We start from the raw sequence: 11849 nt of genomic DNA, 5'->3' as shown, positions 1-11849 counted from the left end.
GTAGTGAGGTCTGTTCCGGAGAATATGTCACAGCAAATAAACTAATTTGATTGCACGGTTGTGATGTCATTTTCAGTCAACTGCAAATGGCAAAATGGCCGCCCACTGAGCGTGATAAAGACCTGTGGATTTTGATGCTTAACTAATTTTACACAAACACAATAATAATCAGAAATCAGAATGTCGTTTTTAGACCAGTCAGGGTGTATACAATATATTGCAAAGAAAATGTTTGACTTGACTTCCTCTTTCAATCATTTTCATGAGAAATTCAGCATGGTCAAGTAAATTCACGTGTGAAGTTTTGTAGAGATATGTTGAGAAATAATAAAGTTATACTCTAATATTAATGATATGATTAATATTAATAATAATAATAATTTGAAGTTGTTTCTTGACCAGATTTTTAGGAAATATATGGCAAAAGCATTCCCCAAAAAGGCAATTTTTTTCCCCACACAAAAAAATGCTTAATTTCTCCAGAATGCGTGATTTTCAAAATTCTTGCTGCATTGTACTCAGGTTTAAGTGACCTTTTCAACCAGACTTTGCATTTTGACAGATTTTTTTTTTTCAATTCATTAGGGAATCCTGTCACGTTGCGACATTTCAAAAATGTATTCCTAGATCAGATGGAGAACATGAGGTAGTCCCTTTTCTGATTTTTTTTGCTTCTCTTCCTTTCACCTTTTGTTGACTTGAACTTGTGCGCAGCCTTCTCTCTGCTTTAACGATGCATATATCCTATCTGCAGTCATTGGCTAATCCCAACAGTGCTAGCTCAGGAGAAGATTACTTCTTCCAGACAGAAAACAGAGAAGCAATGCTACAGTAGGGGGGATGGAGTTTAGAAAGAGATGCCTCAATAATACAATATCCAGACACATTCTGGAGGTCGGCACCATATAGGCCTATACAAAATATACTGTTCATTATTGATGTCAACATTTCCTCTGCAGGAGGATATTACATATTTTACATTACAGTGTAGCCTATTTTGTCCTTTGTACAAAAGTAATATGTAAGTAAAGTTTCGAGACAAAAGTAATGGCACACAATGTATTATAAAGTCTGTATATATTACTGGATAGCCAATAGCCCACAAACACCCATGCAAGCCGTTGAAGCCATAGGGCAGCCATCTTACCCCTCCCATCTCGCGAGCAGACTACTAAACTATATGTATACGTACAGATTCCATGCGTACAGATGCCATCATATAGCCTACAGATTGTAGGCTCTTAGTATCGGGCCAGAGGGCGGGGGTGTGGGGGTGGTTTGCGGGTGCTCACTATTTTTAAACAAGTGAACGGTATGTGCTGCTTTGAAAACTCCCTTTTTCTTTCAGTTCTTTTAACCTCCAATATTAGATTTGGCAGAGGCATTTTTTGTTGAATGACAGATATAATTATTTCATTAAAAACAATACAAGTTTCATCCTGAAAACATCATTAAGCATATAATTTATACATGTATTTAAGGGAAGTTGTAAAATTTCTGAGGTCCTCTTGTTTATGTTTAACAAATTTAAAACATCATAAATCATGCTGTTTCTACAAAGTACCGTCTCTAATTTCGATGTTGTGAATGTATAGAATCGTATGCCGAGAAACGTTTCTTGGGAGTGGTAATATGGCGGCCTCTCGGTTTTAAAAGTCATGTCCTATCGGCTATCCAGTAATATATACAGATCAATGTATAAAGTGAACAAACCTACAGCCATGACATTATGTAGGTGTAAAAACCAGGATTACAGTGGATGACATTCAATAATTTTCAACAAAAACTTGCCTGTGCTGAAATGCTTCCTGATTCGTTCTTCTTTCACACTATCACAAACTACCAGTAAATTGATGTGCTGCCATCTAGTGGTCAATATTGGAATCAGACCCAATATAAACGAGAGACCAAAATAGAGTGTTCTGCCAGCCAAAGTAGCAGGATCATGAACTTAGAACCTGCAATAGAGTGGGATTTACAGTTTTTGTATCCTTTTTATAGATATATATTCTCTCCAATAATTAATAATTAATAGTTTCCACGGTGATGATAATGATTTTTTTTTTTTTTAAGTAAGTCTAGTTTATCTTACCAGCAGCATGTCTCCACCAGCAAAAAATTTGCTTATTTTTTATTGTATGTGCTTGTATAGCACAACAATTTTAGGGGAAATTGTTTAAAATTATAGACACCATTGAAAATAATAATTACATACAGATCATCCTGTACAATTGTGTGGAGAAGCTGGTCGGATCACAAGCTTAAGTACTTTCTTCCGAAAAGATTCTCATGGGCTTGATTGGATCTTCTTGGCGATGGAAGGCTTCAGATGTGAGTAAATGCAAGTGCTACGTGCAAGCTAAGTCCAGCAAGTGCTGTCATCATGCTGGTGGCCTGCCGAAAAGCCTGACTTTTAGGGCCGAATGATTGCTAATAAAACATGTGATTGAGAGGAGAAGAGAGTGAGAACCATAAACAAGCAGGATTGTGCCCTTTAATTTCAGCGTCTCCAGAGAATTGCTTTTGCTGTGCCTCAGAGTGAGTCCCACACACAAGCAGTTTAGTTGTCTGCCCAAGGACTGAAATTTAATTTAGCTGCTGTGTTGTCAGTGAGCGTGGGTGTGTGTGTGTGTGTGTGTGCGTGCACAAAATGCATCTGTCTGTCTGTCTGTCTGTCTGTCTGTCTGTCTGTCTTTGTTTGCATGAGTCAGTTTGGAACACAAAACTTGCTTTGCATGAACTGTAACAGTTTTTTTCCCTGTAGCTCGTGTGCACGCTGCATTGTGTGTGTTTTGATTCTCTTGTGACTTAATCATTTTACACGGGTTGTTACAATACTGTCTCACGCTTCGGATGCACAACAGTGTTTGTTTGCTCTCTACTCTGCTCTGTTGCTTTTGGATTTTAATGTTTCTTCTGCATTTGAGCACTTGATGTGTTATCATTATGCTAACCTGTAAACTTAAAAAATGGCCCTTAGTGCTGTTGGCAGTTTGTTGCAGAACGTTCGGCAGCAATCTGTGCATGCTAATTGCATGTTGGAAAATACAGCCAAATTGTTCAGGCAGGGGTGGTTGCCTTGGATTTTCACAATGGCTTGCAAGTTTTTTTGGGGTGTTTATAGTACAGGTTCCTGATGAAAGCCTGGAGCATAGGCATATATCAGAGCTCCAGCACTAATAAAAGGCCAGCAAGCTGTGCTCCTCTCCTTCTGGGAACTGTACAGCTTTTTTTCCCTTTTTTTTTTTAACAGCTTGTCTGACAGCAAGATAAAGTGCCCTCCCAATTAGAAAAATATTTGGCCACATACCTACCGACAGCACTTGTAGGTATTTATTTTCCATGCCATTTGATTAGGAATCCTCGCTATTTTTACAAGGAGCTTTCTTTCTTATCGCCGAATCTTGGCTATGCACATGTTAACGCGGTCCCCATCACTTCACCCCGATGTGGTATAAAGAAACATCCCCAGTATTATTTTGGTGTCTTTCTTCTTTTTTTCGTCTAAGGTTTGGGCTGCACCCATGTTGTGTTTTGGCACGAGTTTGGGAGCGATGTGGTGTTTGTTTTATATTTCATTCAGCATGAAGGGAATCATGCTATTCCCTCTCTCTTTCACTGTGCGTGTGTGAGTGAGTGTACGTTTGGGTTGATGTCATCCTAGTTGCCCTTGTCATCCATCTACGCCTCAGATATGTGTGCATGTACATACGTATACGTAGTTGCTGATGCTATATAGTCCTCGTATCTGGTTAAGAACATTGTAGATGTTTTTCCTCCCCTTTTTCCTGTGAGTGCATTAAAATTAAATTCTCTCTTTTTGTTGTGAAAAGAGGCACACGTAAAAAATAATTGGCTAGAGGAGAGAACAAAGGGCTGGCTCCTCTCTTCTCGCCGCACACCCCAGCCAGGCATTAATACCAAGCGTGCTGTATTGTTCCGCTGTCTGCAGCCATCCCCCTAGCCAGACACTCAGCTCTGGAGAAGTCACTTTTAATGTCTGATAATCAAGGTGAATTTTCAAAAAGCTGCCATTTTCAAATGATGCTGTATATATTATGTGGAGATGGGAGTTCAGGAGCAGAGAGCTCCACTCAGAGGCTTGGGTCAAGCCTTGCAAAGTGAAAGAGAGACACCTAATGTTCACTGAATGAACTGCAGGGTGATTATGGCTCCGTGGGGCCGGCAAGAACACTGCTGCCTTTTACCTATACTGTAATTAGAATATGATTTGTCTGCTTTGGAGCTTTCTAACTACCTCACTGATTAACTGTACAATATGGACAATATTGCAGCCTACCTGTGTGTGTCTCCTTTGTCTCCACACAGAATGGAGCATTATTGGGGGAACCATGCAGTCAGCAGCAGAGCAGTAGAGCTCCATTTCCCCGCCACAGGCCAAAGACTCATCTTCTTCTCGCCCCTCCCACTGCTCCTCATCCCCCCACCTCACGGTATGATTATTTCTCCTCCGCTCCACCGCCCCATTATATTCCAGGTCCGCAGTTATCCCGCTCTGTTGTCATTTTTCATGGTATGTATTTCCCCATGTGCAGCAATGCACATTTGCTCTCAGCCTGTGCAATATGTTAAGTATGTGGAAATATGCAGTGTGTAGAATGTAATGAGTGTATATTTATTTTCTTTGAGGAAAAAGTGGCGACTCTCACCATGTATCTTAACAAACATGACTGCTGTGCATGCGCTCACCTCCAAGGCTTTTTACTCACCCGGGAAACCAAATTATAAATCTGAGGCAGACACACTTGTTTTTTCGCGCAGTGACTTGCATTGTGCTTCTACAAATATGCAGGTGTTTTGTTTCTACAGTATTTGGCCAAGCAGTATTTTCAGATATTTGGTGTGCTGTACTGTTGCTTAGCTTTACGCCATGTAATGCGCCAAAGTGCAGAATCCATCCGCCCATTCATCAGTTTTCAGTGCTAGTTGTCCTCATTAGGGTTGAGAGTCTGATCTCCAGTCAATCACAGAGCTGAAGCAACTCATTACCTCCAAATAGTACACAACAATAACACATGTTAAAATTTCATACACTGCTATAATAGTATCAAAAATCTTTACAGAAATCGTAATCAATGGTATGTGCGGGCCACACAGGGCAGCATTCCTCTGCTACTCTACCAAAAATGCTACGTTAAATTGTTTACTCTTTGCTCATTGCTGTTTGCATGGGGAATTTGTGCGCCCTTGTGGATGTCTTCAAGATTTTGCTAATAAATAATACAATTAGAGGTTAGTAGTTAAATCAAGGAAGTATGGCATATTTGTTGTATTAAAAATCAATGTTTTGGGGAGGAGCTATGGTTAACTCAAAAGTCTCTGTTGAGTGCGGGCATGGGGTGATGCGCCAAATAGGGGTATTGCACAGGGTGTCATTTAAGCTGAGCTCACCAGAGATCCAAATGTTCAGTTTTGACAGACATGGCATGACAGGAAAAGTCCTATCCATCTATGTGTTTTCTATACTGCTTAAGGTCGCGGGGAGCTGGAGCCTATCACAGGGGACGTTTGGCGAAAGGCGGATTGCAAATTGGACGAGTCGCCAGTCAGTCGCAGCACACAATATAGAGACAGACAAACATCCAGGGCCCTATTTTCGTGCCCAGCTCAAATCTAGCGCAATGCGGAGTCTGAGTGGAGTTTGCTTTATTTTGGTAATTTGCTTGACTAGCAAATTACCAACGTAATTTTTAAAGGCAGGATTGTGGATACTGCACTCAAATATGGACCCAATTAGACTGTCAAAGTGTGACAATTGTTTCAGCCAATAAGTGGAGATGCACTACAACGCTGTAGAATAGACTAACAGGATTTCAATTAAATGTGTGTTCTAACATACACTTAAATATCACCATATTAAAAAAAAAAAGCCCATTCACAAAATTTTTTGGAAGTGTGTCTTGCTGTGAAAGAGTGCAAAGGCGTCAAAAGGTTATTATGGAACACAAACAAAAACAAAAACTACATTTTCAATACTTATCAAGTAGTTTTTGTACTCGTTGAAAGTTTTAAGATCAGTGATTGCAGCTTCAATAAAGCACATCTACCATAGTTGTAGGCTGTAACAAAGATCAAATAATACTGTACCTCCTACAAGTTTGAATGTGCCGCTGGCAGGGTTCCTGTCATGTCTATGTAAATACTGCCAAACAACAACATGAAACTCAATTTCCATCCTTTTGTGTTGATTCATAAAAATGTGCAAAACTGAATTCATCTCCACGCACACAGCGTGGGCTCGTACCTAAGCATTTGCACCTGCTACACCTGGTATCCTGCCTTGATGTAACATTGTTTATGAATAACTTGCCTTCAGTGTGATTGCATAATAATCGAGCAAATCAAATGTGTGAGCGCTCTATTTGTTCCCAATAGCAGAGATTGTGTTATTTTTCCCTGAGTGGTTGGAGGGCATGCTTTCAAAGTGTTGATCTCAGCTGTGGTGCGGAATAAAGACAGAGGAAGGAGCCACAGGCAGTCTGATGTAAGGATGTAACGAGAGAGAAGATGGTGTTACTGATGTGGCTCGCTGCCAGGCTGGGCACTGTGCCCACGAGGAGGCAGCACCGACTGTGGCAAAGAGACGCGCAGACAGTAGCGGGGGCCCCAATTCCAAGTGTTTGAGGAGAGGCAGGAGAGGGTTGAAGCTGACTTGCAGGTTTAGTCGGCATTTACATGTGAAGTAGTCAGGTTAAGACGCATCAGTGGAAAGTAACAGTCACCATGCCAGTTTTGGGTCAATGCAAATGAAATTATATGACCTTCATTTAAATTAAGCCATCAAGGGAGAGACAAGACAAACAGGTTGTACATCGATCTGCATGGGTTTGTCATGCATTTGTTGTTGTTGGTTTTAAACGATATGTGAGCTTTCCGTTTGATATTTTATTGTGCGTTATACACTATTCTGCCTGCCAATGCACTTAGTAAACATGTTTTCAAAGGTGCTCCATAAAATAAGGTGCTACTTTTGTGTAAATAGCGCTGTTAGCTTGTATGCGTCTTCAAATCATGTACATTCGATCAAAGTAAGAATTCAAATACAAATTTACTTTACCTTTTATTACAGTAGCAGAGTTGCTAATCAGTTGTAATTGTTCGTGTTTTTGCCCGTGTCCATGCTAGCTTGTTAGCTGCTATGCTAACTCATCAAAAACAAACCACCTAGCTTTAAAATAAATAATAATAAATAATAAATAAACATCTTTTACATGAGTAAAGGTTAAAATAGTTATAACTGAAAACATTTTAAAAATATGAATAGAAGAGAGGACTTGCCTTTGCCTTGCAGTTAGCTTGAGCGTGGATTAGGCTACTGTATTTGAAATTTTAGGGAAGGGACAGAAAATGTCCTCCAATAGTAGAATGACCTTCATAGAAAGTCAAAGTATGCCCTGTTCTTAAGAGTTGATGATACTATTAGCACAGTTATTTAATCAGCTACACTACCTGCTTTTTCTTTTTTTTTATTTGCACTTTACTGTTCCGGTCTATTGTTTCTTTGTGCACTGCTTGAGTAAATACTTATTCAACGCAACACAAATGTTATCTTTCAACTTCGTTTTCATTTACATAATGTCTGCCTTACCATACTGTATTATCGTTAGCACACTCTTTCTCTCTGTTCTTTAAATATTCCACACTCCCCTCAGCATAGTTCCGCATTGTAGACAGGCCGTCAGGATAAAATAAATAGTCTGCAGTTAATTATGGAAAGCCAGCTCCAGCTTTGCCCTGGTGATTTATGAAGTGTGTGCACACATTTTTCCACGCATTTTTCTTAATTTATTTTAAATCTGCCTTTCAGTTAATTTCACCACAAACGTCTTAATGATGTGAACGATGGCTTAGTTAATGAGGCCACTGAGGTGAAACGAAAAGGCAGTACAAGGTCTTTTCCAGGTCCTAGTCCCAACCTGAGTATGGATCCAATACAACCTGTTCCCAGATGACATCCGTGAAACTGATTTCCAGACACAATGGAAAATTGAATCCATTGCAGAGTCCAACTGTTGGTGTCCTAAAACATTAAGTTAATTGTACCAGCAATATTCCCTAGGCAGTATTGTGACCCGTTTTGGGCTTTTTGATGGTTCTGACCAAGCCATAATATTCTTAATGACATACAAATGTAAACATAGCTTGTATGATAAAACTACCCATATATAGCCTACAGTGAACTAAAATGAAAGTTACCATTTACCAAAACTACTCACTCTTTGACATATAGAAGTAGAAAAGGATGATTGCCTGTGATGTTTATTTTAACATTCGGAACTGTCATACAAGTGTAAAAAATAAGTTATCAGCTGTAAAAAACAAAACAAAAAAAAAACAACAACTTTAAAACAGGGTGTGTTTACATCATGAACACTGATATCCTATGCCTGGAGATACAAGTGACCCAAGTTACAAGTTTTTAGAGATACATGTTGTCATTCAGCCATTTTTTTCCTTCCATGCTTTTGCTTGCCGTTGATAGAGAGAGTTTGGCCAACTCGGTTTCAGCAGGGTAAAAAGATAGCGTTCATTTGTCATGTGACCAGCAGTTGACCAATCACAGCGCTGTGATTGGTCAACAGCTGATAACTTCTTTTTTACACTTGTATGACAGTTCCGAATGTTAAAATAAACATGCTGCTATGAGGTTAACTTGCAGTTGACCAATCACAGCGCTGTGATTGGTCAACTGCTGGTCACATGACATATGAACACCATCTTGCATACCAGAAGGAGCAACACAATGCTTATTGAATTTAAATACCCATGCTAGTACTGCTTGTTTTTGTTCTCGTTTATCTCAGAAAAAAACATGCCGAGTAAACACTGCTGCTGTGGAACTTGCAGAAACAACTCCAGACACAACAACCGTCCACATAGGAAGGATGTACATTTTTTTATTTGTTTCCCAAAGCCAAAACCTCAGAGGGATAAATGTGAACGAGGGTCAAGCTGTCCGGACGTCCAAAAGACCCTTTTAACACCATGAAAGTGAAGCCTTTCACCTTCATACAGTATGTAGTAAACATTTTGTTGGGGGCCATGCATGCTCCTACAGATGACAATCCTGATCCCTTGCTGGCCACCACCGTCCCAAAGAGGTAAGCGATTTTCTTTCTTTTTTTTGTTTTGCTTTTGGCTCTACCCCGACTGCCGGACGACAATAATAATAAATGACTAGGAAAAATGCTAAAATGGTTTTGCCACTGTTGTTTACATGTGTCTAGTACAGGGGTGGGCACACTCGGTCTTCGAGGGCCGGAGTCCTGCAGGTCTTGGATGTTTCCCTTCTCCAACACAGCTGATATATGATCAGCTCATTAGCAAGCTCTGCATAAGCTTGGTAACGAACCTGTTGATTGGAATCAGCTGCGTTGCAGCAGGGAAACCTCCAAAACCTGCAGGACGCCGGCCCTTGAGGACCGAGTTTGCCCACCACTGGTCTCGCATAAGGTCATGAATATTAATTAAGTGTGGTGACGTGTATCGTGCGGCACGCTATTGAAGCACCAAAAAAAGCCAGGAAAAACTGTTTCATTCTTTACATTTAATTTGATTATGTAGTTACTGTTTGTTTTTCTAAAGTAAAATATTATAGAGTGCTATTTTTATTTTATTTTTTATTTTTTTGTGGCCCCCATATAATCGTCATTTGCTACATAGGGACTCACCTGTTTTTGTGCTCAGCCCCCCAAATCTATATTTAAAGGTCTTGCTTTGGTGCCATGTTGCGGCCAAGAAACTATTTTGAAGTGAGTTTGGGAGCTTCATGTTGTGCTAGCCGCCATCTACAGGAAATGATTAACCTTTAATGCATAAAATAAAAAAAACTAGCAAATGCAATTATATCCTCTCCTTAAACTCTTATTTTAAAGGTCAAAGAGCCATGAGAGACTCAATAAATAAGCTGACTAAACAGCCTGTTAGTAATATGCACACAAACTTACCTTTTGCAACAAAGCATTGCATCAATTTTTAGCAAAGCAGTCCTACTCAATTGTATCAAATCTTACTATGTTCACTTCATATTGTATTATAAGCATCCATACTTTTCAATCTTGAGACAACATAATGCTGCAAGGCTCCCCTGCAATAAAGAAGTGGTGAAATGAAAGAGAGTTGAAGTGTTCAAGAGAAATAATAGATTTGTTCTCAAGCTATTTTATACACTTTAAATTAGTAAATAATGTGTGCAAAAAAAAGCAAAAAAACACAAGAAAAAAACAGATGACGTAAAGAAATATTTGGACATGCAGGCTTCTGCCTGACAACGACGATATGTGGTCATTCGTACTGTATTTCACCTGCATCAGCCGAAGGTGTTGTTGTGCTGTGGCTAACACAATGCAGGGTCACTAATTGGCATCCTCACACCCACCCACCATTTCTTCCATTTTATCTGGTTCACTGAGCATTTAGAGTGGAAGTGTCACTCGGTATGACTGTCTAATTCACAAACATCACACCACTCACAAATTAAGCCCGTAGTTCACGTTCACAGTCACAGAGTGACTGAATTAGCCATTGTTTTGTTACATTTGTGACAAATGTCCATACAGGAAAAACAGCCATAAAAGCTTCTGTGTTGCACAATGTGTGTGCGTAAGATAAACTGCAGTGGAGGTTTGTTGCTCTCTAGAGGCAGGGGGAGGCCTCTGGCTGGCAGACTAGAAAATACCTCGTATGATTAGAAGCATTTCATCCATCGTTTCACCCGCTTTCAAATTAGACCTACATCTCCTCTGTGTTTGTTATGCATCGTCGTTTTGTGGCCAATTAGCATGAAGTGTGGTTATCTCACTGCTGCGAGGACCCAGTGTGGGCTATCGGAAGCAAGGTTGTGCGTAAGCATAGTGGTCAGCTCACACCAGCCTTTCCCTATTAGAGACATCCGCTCACAGCTCTTTGCATCAAGATGCTCTCATTTACCACCTTCACATACAGCCATTTATCTCCCTTTCCTCCTTTCGCTCTCTCCTTGCTCTCGTTTTAATTTCCTTCTCAAAAACAGAGCCGGCATTAAGCAGCCAAGCATGGCTAGCTGCAATGTGTCTCTCCTCAAGGAGCGAAGCAATGATTTAATTCCTCCTCTTTCTTCTCCGTCTCTGTGGTCTTCTCTCCCTGCTCATGCACACATCATTACACACCAAGGTCTCGTTTTCATCTACCTGTGAGGGCACATGCAGGGCTTTAAGTAGTCGCCACGCCACGGCCATTGCTGACAATCAATACCTGTGGTCAGGACGGAGCACGCGGGGCTTTCTAAATAGGCCCTGAAGGTCCAGCCATAAAACACCTTAGAGGCCATACATGCCGCACCATAAGTCACCTTTTTACTTTGTCTCCTGTGACAGAATGAGCAGGGCTGAAAACATTGCAGACAGGTCACCCATTGAGTCAGGAAGATAAGTAAGGGTTCAGAGCAATCCAGCAAGTCCTCTGTTCACTCAAACTACTTAACTTTGGTAGTTTTTTATTTATTTATTTTGGCCTGCCTGAAGTACACATAACACATGTTTGAGGGCAGCAACGGTGGGTGACTGGTTAGCACATGGGATCGAGTCCAGGCTTCCGCCTTCCTGGGTGGAGTTTGCATGTTCTCCCCGTGCTTGCGTTGGTTTTCTCCGGGTACTCCGGTTTCCTCCCACATTCAAAAGACATGCATGGCAGGTTAATTGAACACTCTAAATTGTCCATAGGTGTAAATGGTTGTTCATCTCTGTGTGCCCTGCGATGGGCTGGCAACCAGTTCAGGGTGTACCCCGCGTACTGCCCGAAGCCAGCTGGGATAGGCTCCAGCGCCCCGCGCGACCCTTGTGAGGACAAGC

At 40.7% G+C, this 11849-nt stretch overlaps 1 long non-coding RNA gene across 1 annotated transcript in view; it reads left to right on the top strand.

Annotated features, from left to right (window-relative positions):
• LOC144050721 (uncharacterized) overlaps nucleotides 1-11849 on the top strand; it is a 55246-nt gene that overhangs the window by 4617 nt on the left and 38780 nt on the right. The window contains exon 3 of the long non-coding RNA XR_013293910.1: nucleotides 4330-4454. This is a non-coding gene — a long non-coding RNA (uncharacterized LOC144050721). The remainder of the gene's footprint in view (nucleotides 1-4329; nucleotides 4455-11849) is intronic.

Source organism: Vanacampus margaritifer, chromosome 4, assembly GCF_051991255.1.
Source record: "Vanacampus margaritifer isolate UIUO_Vmar chromosome 4, RoL_Vmar_1.0, whole genome shotgun sequence".
NCBI lineage: Eukaryota > Metazoa > Chordata > Actinopteri > Syngnathiformes > Syngnathidae > Vanacampus > Vanacampus margaritifer.
The sequence above is the reverse complement of the archived record's forward strand: the minus strand, read 5'-3'. Positions and strand labels throughout refer to the sequence as shown.